This window comes from Spinacia oleracea, chromosome 4, assembly GCF_020520425.1.
Source record: "Spinacia oleracea cultivar Varoflay chromosome 4, BTI_SOV_V1, whole genome shotgun sequence".
Classification (NCBI taxonomy): Eukaryota; Viridiplantae; Streptophyta; class Magnoliopsida; order Caryophyllales; family Amaranthaceae; genus Spinacia; species Spinacia oleracea.
The window spans coordinates 17,455,951-17,472,583 of NC_079490.1; positions in this window are offsets into that span (position 1 = coordinate 17,455,951).

Below are 16,633 nucleotides of genomic sequence, written 5' to 3' on the forward strand. Positions count from 1 at the left end.
TCAAACGAAGTCTAATCTCAAGATCGCAAGATTGGGATTGTACTCCCATAAATCGGGATGAGATGCTTAAAAGTTGTACAAGGCCACTCGGAGAGCTAGAAACTGTGAAATGCATGGCCGTGCTCGGATGAATCATAGGCTATGATTATCTGTTTATTTGATCAGTTGAACTCTAAAATCGAGAAACACCTCTGGACATAATAAGGATGACAACTCTTACCTTATGTTCAAGAGCAAGCATCGAGCGACAAAGGAATTAGGAAATGCACACTTGTCCCTAAGGACAAGTGGGAGACTGAAGGAAATAATGCCCTTGGTCCAAGTATGCATTCAATGTTAAGTCTAATAAATGCGGTTCAGTATTAATTAACAAGTTAATAATTCAGTGAGATCAAGTGAGCTGAATGCCTAGCTAGAGGCCGCTTCAGTTCAAGTGGAATTAATGATATTAATCCACAGCTTACTCTTGACTGAACCCGTAGGGTCACACAAATAGTACGTAAACGGATCAAGTATTTAATGGCATTAAATACTCTATCTATGGATATTCGGAATCGACGGATCTTGGTTTCAGTGGGAGCTGAGATCGTCACAAGCAAGAAATGAATACTCCGGAAACGATGATATCACCGGAAACGGAAATATGGATCGTATCGGAAATATAAATATTATCCAAGTCGTAGATGTTGCCGGAAACGGAAACATGGTACGTATCGGAAAATATTACCGGAAATGGAAATATTGCCGGAATCGGAAATATTGCCGGAAACGGAAATATTGTCAGAATCGGAAATATTATCGGAATCGGAAAATAATTCTGGAAACGGAAATATTAATATTTGTTCGAAACGGAAATTAATTCCGGAATCGGAAATATTAAATATTGTTCGTATCGGAAATGAATTTCGGAACCGGGAATTTAATCGGAAGCGTATCGTACGAATAAGCATCGGACGAGGCCTGCCGGACGAAGGCCCAACACGAAGCCAGGGCATCGCCCAGCAAGCAAAGACGCGCGCACGCCCAGCCCAAGGCAGCGCCAGGCCCACCGCAAGGCAGGCCCAACGCGCCAAGGCAAGACTTCCCAGCGTAGGCTGCGTGGGCCGAGCGCACGCGTGCGGGCGCCCTCGTGGCTCCGTGCGTGTGTGTTCTTGTGTCCATGCACAATTCCTAAATCTATTAGGATTTGGTGTGTGATTAAATTCCTATTCCTATTAGGATTATTTAATTAGAGTCCTTGTAGGATTCTAAGTTTAATTAAATCGTATCCTACTAGGATTCCAATTCCCTTTCCAAACCTCTATAAATAAGGGCCTAGGGTCATAATTTATAAACACGATTGAAGTATTCAAAGGGTAAGTTTTTGAAAGAAAATTCAGCCATACACTTGCACAACAATAGCCGACAATTCCTAGCACCTTAAGGGCGATTCTAGTTGGTCAAACTTGAGGCGGATCCGGACGTACTGTGGACTATCTACGGAGGGAAGACATTTGGAGTCCTAAAGACTTGTTCTTGTTCGGTTCGGGCGCAGCTAGGGAGGGCATGCTACAAAGTGTATGCACTTAAATTATGCTAAATGATTATGTGTAAATAATATGTTTCCTGGCATTAAGGTTTTTCCGCATGATTTATGTTTTGTCATATGTATCATAACCTAACAGTCTCCCTAACCCAAGTCAATCTCCATTATGGAGAGACATCTTAAAAGGGCGGTCGGTTTTGGAGAAGGGTCTAATCATAGGTATAGGTAATGGAAAATGAACTTCCTTATGGTATCAACATTGGGTTGGGCCTGGTCCACTTTATAAGTATGTCATTAAGGATATTCCAGATAGGATGGATCACTGGTTAGTTTGTGATATCATTCGGGATGGTAAGTGGAAGCTGGATAGAATTAAGCCTTATATTTCGGACTCTATTTACAATCTTATCCTTGCCACTCCGTTATCTTCCCAGGTGGATTTTTCGGATTTTATTAGATGGACTCTTACCCCCACGGGTGTTTTCAGTATTAAAACAGCCTATTTTCCCCAAATTTGTTCCCCAATTACTGTCTCTCTTCCCCCCTCTCCCAACTGGCGTTCACTTTGGCAAATTCGGGTACCTTTCAAGTATAAAATGTTATTGTGGAATGTTTGTCATCAAATCCTGCCAGTGGCTGCCATGTTGTCCTCTCGAATTAAAATCATCTCTCCATTGTGCTCCCGTTGTGGAGTTTACAATGAAACTCATTTGCACCTTTTAAGGGATTGTTGGGAATCCAGTATAGTCTGGAATTTCATATTTCAGAGATTATCCTCTATGGCACACATTGATTTCTCATCGTTTTTTAATTTGGATTGGAATGACTGGATTCACTGGAATATAAATCAAGGTAAGGACTGGAGAATTGTTTTTACAGTAGCCCTTTGGCACATCTGGACCTCGAGGAATCGAGCAGTGTTTGAGCACAAGATGTTCAAACCATTTTCTGTGTTTTCAGCTTTCTTTGTTGATTATCAAATTACTAACACGGTTTGTAGGGTAAGGGCAAAGAACCATTGGTGATCAATGAGACTGCTTGGACCCCTCCAGCTGCAGGTTATCTGAAATTAAATGTGGACGGAAGCTGGAAGGCTCTCCAGGAAGCAGGAGGTGGTGGAGTGTTCAGGGGGGTAAATGGGAATTGGTACATGGCATTTGCTAGCAAGTTTAGTGCCATTACTCCCTTGGCTGCTGAGCTCTATACTATCAGGGAAGGGTTGATGATGGCGGTGGACTACGACATTAAGCATTTAGAGCTCGAAACAGATGCAAAAACTTTGGTTACATTGCTTAACACTGTGGACCACACTTATCATCATGAGCTTTCCCCAGTTATCAAGGATGTGGTTCGCTTAATGAATCGCTTTCCTTCTTTGGAAATTAAGCATACCTCTCGAACCAATAATCAAGTGGCGCATAATCTGGCTGAGTACTCCACCTCTATGGCAGTTGGATACAAACTGTTTCTTAGTCCTCCTCCTTTTGTTGAACAAGTTTTTCAGGCTGATCTTAGGTGCGTTCAGAACCAAGAGGGACAAAATGTTTCAAGTTTGCAGGCACAGGAAAGACAAGTCATTGATTTGGAAGCTCCTCCCCCCCCAAGAGGTTTCTCCACATGACACTGTTACTACAAGCATAATGTTTGGCACAATTCCAACGACGGTGACAACTTCAGTTCCGAACCTCACAAGGAAGAAGCGTTGGGATGTTGAGCAGGATGCAACGAGAGATGACAACAATGGATAAGGCCCTTCTGGTTGCGTTTCTTTTGTGTTCCATGAATGATAGGAAGTAGCAGGCTTAGTTGTAGTTTAGGCTTGGAGTTGATTGCAGCTGGATTGATGTATTGTATGGCTAAGTTCAAGGGGTTGTATCTCTCTGTTTTGGGCAGCAAGTTTTTGGTTATGCCCTTTTTGTATAAAACACTAATTACCTAGTTTAATATTATTCCTCGGTTATGCGTAAAAAAAAAAAGAATGACTCCACAAGCTTATAAGGGTACTCCGTATTTCTTATTCTCTTTCTTCAATATGGGACAATTCACATGTGGACAGTAAGAGTTTCCATACTTATCCTGTATGGTGAGTCAATATAAGTTCAAGTATCTTTCCTGTTTGTAATTTATGTTTTCCTTAGTATTTTTTTAAAAAAAAATAGAAAATGTTGCTTATAAACAATATTAACCGTAAAAGATGTGGCTGACTTTCGTTTGGCTAGCAAAAACAGACAAATCCCTAAAAAGCACACATTAAAAAAGAAAGAAAAAGATTAGTCATATTTTACAGACTTTGGGTGGTCATACGGAATATATTTATCTGTAAATGTTTGTGTGAAATATCCACCACACATATGGCTAATTAGCAGCAGCATAACTTAGATTAGTTCTCCTTGTAAAAAAAAAAAAAAATAGATCAGTTCTCAACCTATTTTTAAAAATGTAACTTCTAATTTTTTATTTTATTTTATTTTACAATAAGTGTAGAGGTTTGAACACCAAACCTCAAGTGTGGATGATAACTCCCTTTACCATCTTAACCAACCACCAATTGTGGTTTATCTTTTCACATTAATTTATAAGTAAAATGTTACCATGAGAACTAATTATTTATGTGACTTTTTAATTTCTATGAACTAAACGGAAAGGTAATAATAATAAAACAATAGGACAACCATGAATAAACATGATGTCATAAGTCTCGTAAGCATCAACTATAATTTGGTGTTTATTAATTTGAAGCACTTAGTTTCACGAGACAACAAATCATACAATTAGAGTATAAGATAATCTAATTGAAAAATTACTATTGGCATGATAAATGACGTAATATGTCTGTATGGTTCACGAATTTAATGGATGTTTTTCACTCAATGGAATTCGAATATTTTGGTCAAATATTAAGCTCAAGAAAAATCTAAAATTTTAACTATTCAATGTAACTACCGGGACATCATCCGGCCACACACTAGTTTATTTCCTAAATCAATGTGATGCATAGGTAAGTTCTTGATTGTCTAGGATATTTCTTGTATAAATACTCTTTGAGAATAATAATATGTTCAAGATTTGTGCCTTCACAAACCTTTACAAAATCTTCATTTATAATAATAATACAGATTGACTTACTCCGTATATATTTTTATGGACATAATTGACAGAAACGATTTACTAGTAATACTTATTTATGAAATATATTTATAAAATTAATTATTTAATCTAATACTTTGAATATGAACACCAATTGCTAATCTCACTCAAGACGCCAATGAGGCAATGATAATGGGTGATAATTTTACAATAATTTTGATTAATTATTGATGTCAACTGTCAGATATCTTTGGACCCTAATTTTGTAATCATGTTAACATTAAGTACGGGTATATATATAATATTATATGATAATTTGAAGATTTTTCCAGTTTATAGTGACAAACCGAAGATTTCCCGCGCCTCTACAAATCTACTGTGTAAAATGAAAAAAAATTACAAATCTAAACGATTTCTTTGCATGAATAACAAGGGTTAGGTCCTGCATGCCTTTTTTTTTGTTGGTTTTGTTTTTGATTTCATCATTTTGTAGTTCAGTCTTGAATCATTTAGTTCGGTAAAATTCAGCTGAAAAGAATAAACTTACGGAGTACTTAATTTCAATTCACAACAACAATAAATGTGTGTTTTGTTCACATTGCATGATTTCAATTTTTTTTTAAAAACTTATCTTGTCTGAATTTATCCAATCCTATCAAAATTTATTTTAGTTACAATTTTATTTTGGTATCCGGCCTTATTTTTTCAGAATTTATCTAAATTTAAATTTTCTATATAAAAAAAAAGTAGAAATAAGGTGAATGGAACATAACATAAGTTCAAATCAGCTCAGTTTAAGGGCAATATGTTTTTGTAGTACTCCATATTACATAATACTTAAGTTTATGGTTAGTTGTTTCATACTACGTATATATTCAAAAAAGCGTACATGTGACTACTAATCTTAGATCAATAAGATAGTGTAAAAAATGTGAATAGTACAAAATAAAAGTGTTGTAACTAAAAATGGAAAACTGACTTTGACACACCTTATTTTGATTTTGGCACACTACCTTATGAGTAGAACACCGAAAACTTATAATGGACGTGCCAAAATCATTTCCGCCAAAAACCCGGAAGAAGTATACTTGTAACTGATTGAACAAGTAGTAGTACTAGTTAATGAGACAGAAGTTCTGCCCATAGCCTAGAATATATGCCAGAATCCCACCATATATTTATTGAGAAGATGCATGGTGGTCAAGATATAAACAGATAAAACCGTGTGGCTTCATTTAACATACGTAGTATTCTTCAATCATTCATGGAAGAAAAAGATATTTTAATATCCTTTAAAAAAGGATGCAATGAATTGATCGAATGTAAAATATGTGGGCATGTTTCATTTCATATGAACCCCACCCACGCCCAAGGTTGCCAATTTAGGAGGTTGGTGTGTGACCGACTGACTGTGACTATTTGATTCATTTCCTTTTTTTTTGTGATAAACTGAAGGGAATAATGTTTATTAACGCTAATATAATTGAACTGTTTAATCATAATTTGGTTACATCATTATATATATAGGAAATCAGAACATAACTATATTAGGTTTATGACTCCATTAGATTCCTGATCTAACACCACAGTTTTCTAGACATACTAAAACCTTAGATATACCAACCATAACTCTAACCCATGACTATGGACCATGCAAGTTACCAGGATATTCAAGTGATGAATCTATCTGATTCAGAAAAGAAGAACTTGCATTAGTATCTCAATTTCAATTCAAACACTACTAGCAGAAATTCAATGCGTAATCTCAGCATTCAATGTGTATTCCTGAATAATCTCATTTTTCAATTATTCAACTATTTCATTTAGGTTTATTTCTATCATATGGAATAAGAATATTTGTTCTTTCTATCCCGAAGCGTGTGCTTTCCTCCCAAAGTTGACTTCAGTCATTATATATTGAACAGAAGCAAAAGCATCAGTAACGGTTGGACCATGTAAAACAGACGAGATTTTTGCCATTTGCATTAAGCGGATTGCCTCGTGAAATTAAAATAGAGCTCTTCCAGACATTTGTAATTCGTGGTCTAATTAGGCAACATCTTGCTTCGAACATAGGAGTTGCTCGTTATTTGGGATCCTATTCATCTCTTTAGGCTTCTATTGAATCGAAAAAGAAGTTTGATTGTCCCCCTACATCACCATTCAATATTTCTTGACCCACTATCGGCAAAACTACTTGGACACTAGGTCCAACGTTGTGGCTAATCGATCTCCTTCCACTCCATCCTACCGACGCTCGCGGTTAGTTTTGTTACAAGTATACTTTAGATATTTTAAGATTTCCAAGTCATCAGGATATGTTAGAACTTGGAAGTTCACAAAAAGCTTAATATCCCACATGGAAGAATAATAGAAGTATTCGTAATTACATTTTCATTGCTTTGAAGTTTGGTACAAAGAGTGTACATTTACACACTATTTTTTTTACATTTTATCAATTTAAATGTTTAAAATTCAACCTAACATGGTGGAGTTGATGGAGAATTCACTTTGTGATTTGAAAGTCATAAGGTCGATATCCTATCAGCCGCGAAATGCTTGAAAATGACTTAAGCGGTGACATGCGTAACTGGCTGATTAACCTGTACTAGGTGCTGGTCCAATAAAATCTTTCTTCTTACCTATTAAAAAAATTAAATATTTACACATACAGAGTACTCCGTATTCCATAACAATATTTTATTGATCATATTTCTAACTTCCGCGTGTATTACTATTGAAACAAAAGTAAAGGTGGGTAATCCATCACATTTTTAACCTGCCTTTGGTACAGTACGTGGTATCTGTTCACATAATTATTGAGGTTTTACATGTTGTGGGGATTGGTTTTGGCCATGTGTTATTTTCATTTTGATGCAAATCTATCGATCTTTGGATCCCTCGTCACTTAAAGTAGCCTTATGTTATTGACTTTAGTGACATGCCTTTTTGGAATATAAACATAAATATTCATGGTATAGAGACGTGTTTGTGTGATAAGTAGCTACTCCCTCCATTTTTTTTTTATGTATCCATTTGAAATTTGGTGTGGAATATAAACATAAATATTCATGGTAAGAAAATTAGAATATTGGTTTGTATGGGTATAAGTGTAATGATTGGGTGTAAGAGAAATGATTGGGTGTAAGAGAATATAATAAATAAAGGAGTGAAAAAATAATAAAGAAATAAGGTAAGAGAGAGGAGTGATAATGATGGGTGATAAAGGAGGTGAGAGAGTGAGTATATGGGGAAGGAAAAAAATTAAATATTATGGATGGGGAAAATTAGGTGGGAATATGGGTAGAATCTTTAGGTATTTTGGTAATTAGATAGAAATGTAAGGGTGTTTTAGGATAAAATGTATGTCCAAAAATAGAATAGATTCTAAATGGATACAACAATATGAAACGCTTAAAATGGAAACGGATACAACAAAAAGAAACGGAGGGAGTAGGTCTTTGAGCACCACACCACAGTTTGTCATTCAACTAACTTTCTTATTAATTGTAGAAATACATGCACTATTATCCTGTCTATCCATATACTGTAAAGTTGTTTATGATTCATGATTGTCTTATTCTATAAATTATTTTACTGTAAACTCATTCATGATTCATCATAATTGATTGTTGATAATCGTTGTCAAAGAATTTACACTAATAATGTTAGTGGAGAATTATCAGAATGATGTTTCTGATGTTAATATATATATATGCCATACATATTGAAGAATAAGTATACACTTGATTTTCAGCCTTCCATGTGCATGTTCCTCTTCACTTAAAATCTACATATTAATTTGAATTATACACGTCACAATATATATTTTGGTTTCGTCCGGTCCGTATTTATTTTTATATCTGAATATAAGATAATCAGAAATTAAATAATACTACGTAAAGTACAAGAGTAATTGAAATTCGATAATTACATAGAAACTTAAATAGTAGAATCCTAAATAAACAGAACAAAGGAACAACCCCAGGTAGGCCACGGCTATGCCGTGGACTAGAGTGCATGCAGCTATATCCCCCATCAAGAACCGGCCTCTTGTCAACACACCACAAAACCTACGTACCTCGTATCAATATCGATCTTCCTTAATTAGTTTATCCAAATTGGGTGACATTATTACGTACAATCCCTTCAAGAGGCATGAAGGGGCACATTCAAGTAACCCAGCTTTTATATCAAGCCCATACTGCCATACATGATATCCAGATATCCTTCAAACTTACTTATAACTTACTCCAATAATATTATAAATTATTTAAGGATAACGGACTTATTGTTTACAATACATCCCTAAATATATATAACGATCGATCCCCATCTTATAATAATTAAAGTCCCTCTCCTTTTTTTTATTTAAATAATTACTCCCTCCGTATTTATTTAAGAGATACACTTGCCTTTTCCGGCCGTATTTATTTAAGAGATACACTTGCTATTTTTAGTAACTTATCAACCCCACCATCTAATTAAATAATATATCTAATTTACCCCATGACCCACTATCCTATTAAACAAATAATTTCATAAACTCACCCCATCTCCCACCCATCAAAATGACATGGTCCCCACTTGTTTGATTATTAAAATATCTATCCAATCCCACTTGATTTATTATTTTATTTCATTCAATTTTTCTTCTTAATACCCGTGCCCGACCAAGTGTATCTCTTAAATAAATACGGAGAGAGTATATACTACGTATTACTCAGCTCATATAATAATATTTGAAAGGAGACAAACTAGGGATCTTGGATCATAAATAATTATTGTTATCTACATTTTAATGATTGAAAAGCTTTTCATGTGTTTGATATGTTTGCATATATGTATATTATATACTTCTAGATTTCTTCTTCTCTCCTAATTAATTAACCTCATTAATTAAGTTATTATTATTATTATTATTACCCCGATTATTAATTATTAGTTTGGATAAGTTAGGAAATACATTTGTTGCATGTTATGATGACCAAGATAGTAATGCTCCACCACTTTAAACGGAAAAATATAAATTTATTAAGTAATTAGCTTCTTTTAAATAGTTGTATTACATAGACCTTCATTTACCACCACTAATTGCGCATCACTCTATTTTTCAGCTAGAGGTTGATCACAAAACAGAGGAGGAATCAAAAAAATGTACTCGTACTTTATATTATATTTTCCTCTATGCGTGTAAGATAATCTTAATTTCCCACTCCATACGATCAATCAGTGATCTACATTTACGAACAATGTGATAGTAATTAATTGTTCGTAAATGTGTATTTATCCCGAGTCTTGAAATGAGTCTTGATATTGAAATTATAAATTCCTATACCGAGATTATAATTTGTGGCATTCCATAATTTGTGGCAATCCATATTTATTAATCATTTAATATACCTCGGTCAAATAAAATTTCCATAAAATACATTGTTTTCATAACATGTAAGTCTACAATCCAATGCGATTTTTGTCTAATGACAATAGTTGAGTCATTGACAGTGGCGGAACTAGGTAGGTGCATGGTGACCCCCCAAAAAAAAGGAAAAAAATCTTATAACTGAGAGCTAAGAGACCTGGTGTTATAGAGAACCGCTTTTAGATTATACTTAAAAACACCCGCCCCATACGTAAGTGATCAGTTACTATAGAGATAATCCTAAGAGAACAGTCTTTAGGAAAAATCGTTCTCTTAGAATTTTGAATAACTATAGGGCATTATCTTAAGAAAGCAGTTTTTAGAAACAACTGGCCTCTTAGAATTTTGAATTTAAATACCCGTTCTCTTAAATTAAGTTATTTTTTTCTGTTTTCACCACACATATGAAAACCGTAGAGAATAATTGTAATAATTTTGTACGATTGTAATATGAATATTCATTCATTTAAGGACGATACAATTTTTTTATTGTGTGTTGTGGAGGATCACCCGACACAATACTCTAAAAATCCTGGGAACGTCACAACGACACCCCAAAAAAAAATTCTTGGCTCCGCCACTGGTCATTGATGTCTTGTGTACTGTAAGTCGATAAGTGATAGATATAAAATTATAAACCCACCATCCTTATTTGTTCTTGCGGAAATGATAAAGGTCGCAACATGCGACCTTTAAGCCGTGTACAATGATGATATGACATGCTTATGTGTCATGATTTAAATTGGAATCTAAAATATTTAACGTATACTCCCTCTGTTCCTTTATGTTCTTCCCGTTTGGGAAATGGTGTGGAAATTAAGAAAATGGATGTAATGATTGAGGGTAAGAGTAATGATTGAATGTAAGAGAAAGTAATAAAGTACTCCAGTAATAAAGAAATGAAGGAGAGAGAAGATATTTTTAATAAAGTAATAAAAAATCATAAAAGTGGGGTTAGGTGGGTGAATAGGGAAATGTGAATGAATTAAATAAGGGATGGTGGTGAATTTTATGGTAAAAAGGTACGGAGTATGTCCAAAAAAGGAAACGAGAAGAACATATAGTAATGCCCGAAATAGAAACGCGAAGAACAAAAAGGAATGGAGGGAATATATCTTATTATACATGTTTAAAATAAAGGTAGGAAAATCTTAATATTCTAATTTGTTTCTTTCTATATATCGATTACCTTATTCACATATTTTCAAAGTACAAAATTTGCATTGATGGTAAAATTATTATGATGACTCATAGCCTACATGACGCTTATATGTACCAATTAAACACCGACACGTAAAATTACGGCAACTAAATATTATCACAACTTACGACCTTTATCATCACCCTTGTTCTCGTAATGCACCTGTAAGTTAAAATTAAACTATGTCAAGAAAACCGTCCTTATTTGTTGTCGTTGTCGCCGTTTTTGTTGTGGAGGGGTGATGATGAATTGACGATGATTAAGTAACCGGAAGGAATCGAAGTACAGGTTGTGATAAAGCCACGTAATTATAATTAAGCAACATACTCAAATGGGGCGGCAATATTTTTTAACTTTTAGGGTTGCTAAATGTTAAAGTGCTTTATTATTACTCACATATTAAGACTCTGTTTTATTGGACTTATTTTGACTTAACTTATTTATCTAAACTTAATTGAATTTATCTAAATTTATCTAAACTACTAAACTAATCTGAACTTATATTATCTGAAAAACAACTTATTTTGTCTGAAAAAAACTTATTTGTGCGTGAAATGGTTGAAAAAACTTATTTTTACTGAACTTATATTAAGTCAAAATAAGTCGAACAGAACAGAACCTAATTGACTCGTAACCACTCCCAATTTCCCAAAGCCTCATAATGCAATTTTATGTGCTTATAATCTAAAATCTAATCATTAGCACAAAATGTTTATTTTTTAATTTATTATTTTTCGTTATTAAGCCACGTGTGCAATACAAACAAATAGGGGTAGAGGGATTGAAAACGGAGAACTATCGTGTATACACCCTCAATCTTAACCACTAGGCCAAAACTTCATTGGTTCATAAGCGCAAATTATCAACGCATTAGAATTTGATTATTTGTAACGCAGTTAAGGTGCATACAATGACACTCGCCACTAGGCCACCGAGCCCCAACACAGAAAAAGAAGGTACAACACGGTAAGAAGACATAACATTCAAACTTATTGTACACATATACTCATTCTTAACCACTAGATCAAGATCTCATTGGTAAAACGATTTCCCAAATTCTAAGACTTCGCGAAAAAAAAAATGTAAGATAACTCTCATACACACGCAAACGACACGAGCGTATAAGATTTGATCGAGTATGTATCAAATTAGACTGTACTAATTATAATTTGTTTTTTTTTGGGGTGTGAATACTAATTATGATTCGTTAAGATGTCAGATATGCCGCAGAGATAGTTAATTAGCATCCTGGAAGTTCCAAGAAGATAGAAGATGTCGTCAATTATAAGAGCACTTGCTATAATTATACAATTTTAATCATAGAATTAGATAGGATCTTGATGGGTAATACTTTAAATACTAAAATTAGAAATGTGATTCAATCATCAATTAGTCGGTATGACTGTCAACGAAACACAATCGTAGAGCTTAGCTGGTTAATCTTTTTTGGACACTGTGCTAACTAACTCTCATCACCTTTATTTTCCAACCTGTTTTGTCCATTTCCATTTGTTGTTTGTCTATCAATGTTGTTGCATACCGAAAATATCTCTTGCCTTGATTTACGAAATTTGTTTTTACTCTTCGTGAATAAGCCATAAGAGCAATAAATTAGAGTATAATCATAAATAGCGAAAGTCATTCGAAAAGGCCGGAGATCTCGAATATGGAATCTTTATACCAAAAACACACCGTCAAAGTTAACTAGTAGGTCAAAAATATTGGAACTCATTTATTATCGAATCATTTTACCAAGTGGTGGGTCTTGGCCAACGAGGGGCCAAAGTTTAAAACTTAAACATCTTACGATATACAAATGCATTCAATTAATATGACAACATTAATTATTTGTATATTTTAGCTTGTATAATCAATACTTTCATAAAACGTATCAAAGAGTTCATCAATTAATTAAAGCCAGAGTCAAAAGTTATTGCAGGCTTACACCATGGACTTGTCTTTATCCAAGCAAATAAATAAAACTTATCATACCCGAACCCAAATAGCCTCGATGAAAGATATTTCCCTGATTGTACCATCATTACCAACGTGAAAAAACATTACAGGATACACAATATGAAAATGATAAAGGTCGCTACATGCGACCTTTAAGCCGTGTCACAATGATGACATGGTATGCTTATGTGTCATGATTTAAATTAGAAATTAAAATATTAACTTATATAACCTATTATACATGTTAAAAAAAAAAAGGTAGGAAAATCTTAATATTCTAATTTGTTTCTTCTTTGTATCGACTACATTATTTACATATTTTCATAGTAAAAATATTGCATTGATAGTAAAAATATTCTGATAGACGCATAATTTACGTTACGCCTATATGTACCAATTAAACTCCGACACGTAAAATTGTGAGAACTAAATGTCGTCGCAACTTGCGACCTTTATCATCATCCCACACTATTATTTCAACCGTTTGTTTCAAGGGTAACTTCGACTTTTTCCGTTTTGGTCACCAATTAATTGACCAAAGGCCAAAGGTGCTACTTCGTTTTTGTTAGTTAGTTGACTTTAATTTGGTGCTTACGTTGACATTGGTTGAAGTCAATGGCCGGAAGAGGGGTTGGCTTAATTTGCCGCCCTTACGCACTTACATGACATGCATAACCAATACTCTGTCGTACGGGAGGGGATGATACTCTATGCATTTTATTTTAAATTAAGGTTGCGATTGTGAATGAATGAAAGAGGAAATAAGGGGGAATTGTTTATTATACTAGTTTAGGCGTTAATATCTTATTATCTTAAGATAGAAAATATAGAGTAGCTGGAAAGAAATTGAGAGGATCCTAATGTTGCGAAATAAAGCAATAAGAACAACTTATATCGATGTTGTGATGGACGAACACAATAATTGTCGTGTTACGGCTAAAGCACTGCTCTAAAAGATAATTTTGCGCAACCCCGATACAATAGAACACTTGCGGTTGTCCTCCAGGGTTAACACGACATCATGGCTTATGTGTGCTCACAAAATTCAATTGGAGACAATACTGTCCAAGAAAACATAAGAGAATTTTCGGAGAAGATGAATGTTTTTTCCTTCTGTTTGTGAATATGTTAAAGTAATTAAAACGAAATCAATTGTCATTAAGCTTGATTAATTATGACCGTTATATTCCCGTTTGGAATCATCAGTCTAACTTGATTGATATTAAAACGTGTCCTTTTCCAACCATTACATGAAATTTTCGATTTAAAATTTGTAACTGAGATTTCAATTATATTTTATTACTATGAAATTAAGCTAATAAGCTATGAAATTTGTAGTGTCTTACACGGCTGATAAATATGGGTGATAATTAGAGCCGGGCATGGGTAGGTTGGCATGCGGCTACCGAGTCCGACATGAAATTGACCTGACACGGCACAAGACTATTGTAAGCACGATTTGGTAAGAGAGACATGCTGATAAGCCATATGGTCTTACATTGACATCATTTAAGAAACTTGGCACGAGCCCAACATGAGACCGACGGGCCGCACGCACATCAACACTCTTATTTTTAAGAGATTATCTCAGAAATCTTAAAATTAGTAAGGGAGCCCATACAGCACGAACCTGTCAAAGGCATGAGTCAGATACAACACGACCTTTCCTTGATCCGTTAGGGTACCATTCACGCGGTCTAGTACGTTCCATTGTATGGAAGAAATTTTAAGTGAAAAGGAAAAGTGAAATGTTGGTACCGTCTTAAGAGTTTTGGGTAAAAGTGGGCCGTTTGAGCTGGCCCACATCACATGATGACATCCTATTCCCATGGACCCATTTGTCATTCTACAAGCACTGGCAAATAATGGTTTGTGATTTAAACAGTTGTGTGGCCCATTAATTGGCCTGTTCCAAGACCATTGCCACTCCAATATTCCGTGAGAACAAAAAACGTGTCATTTTCACTTTTATTGAGGGGGTCCTTTTAGATTGAGTTAAGATCTAAGGTCCCATTTTTATGTGTGCTTATTTGCTTAGCTATCAAAGCTTGCAATCTGTGTTAACGTATTGAATGGTTCACACATATGGAGTACTCAATTGCTCATATGGTAAGTCAAATTATCCGACAAATTAAGGGTTGGTATGGTATGGTATGGTATGGTGTTGTGTGAATATTTTTATTTTGTTTGGTCTAATCTAATTTGAATAATTTTTAAAAAATTATTTTTAACGAAATGATTTTAACCTTTATATAGTACGATCCAATTGTTTTTATATGATTTAAAAGTTTCTTAGTATTTAGTATGGTCTGTATGTGAATTAGGGGTTGTTTGATTGACATTTGAATAACTAGGAATTGTAACTTCTTATGAAATAAAAGATTGAGAAGTTTTTTGGTTAACATGGACATAAGAAGTGGAACTGAACAAAAGTACATACAAACAGGTTGTATTCGATGTAGAAAGATAATACGGAGTACCACTGTACCAATAATAACAAGAAATGGCCTTGTGAGTTTTGACAAAGTCTCTCACGGTATCACCTAGCTTTGCTCATATGAAACAATGTGTTAGGTTGACGATTTTGTCAAGAGAATAATAGAGTTTAGACGTATGATTATTTTGAAATGGATTAATGGACACCAAATTCTACTGTACAAAATTACAAAAAACAAATGGGTTAATAATGACTTGAAGGGTGAGACAACAAATCACATTTTCTGCGTATGGTTAGAGTAGTCAAACATGGTAAGTTTACCAATGAGGTCTTGACCTAACAGTTAAGAACTTAAAATTGAGAGCTTATGTGCAATAAGTATCAAGCTCGAACCCCCTACCCCCCACACCTCACTTGTAGTTTGTGCCCTTGTGGCTCATTTGTCCAAAATAAAAATAAAAATAAAAATGGTAAGTTGCTTTCATGGCTTAGTTATTGACTACATCAATCACATGGTGTACTAAACAATGCGTTGGTATAGTGGAAATAATTTCACCTTCCAATCAAAAAATTGGTGGTTTAATCCCCACTAGGGACACTTTGAGAAAGGGTTCCCTTTACCATCCCCTCCACTCTCAAAGTGTCTAGCATGCTAACCCGAACGGGTTGACCCATGCAGGGTTCCGACCTAGTAAAACACTTCATCTTAAATTACCTTTAAAATCACACATTAAATCCGTGTATTGAACTGAGTCCAATTTGAGAATTTTCCAGCGACATGCCAAATTGCCAATATACGGGCCATACCGCCCATACGGCCTTCTACTCTTTTACTCCAGTATGTTCTATAGGAGATAGCTTGGTTAGTGCTGAAGAGTTAGTGAGTTAAAAAAAAGTTAAGCATTTACATAATTACATAAGACTCCAACATCAATACACACAAGATCCAAAAATTGTTTACTGATATATGTGGTCTTGGCTGAGTACGAATTGATGCGACATGTG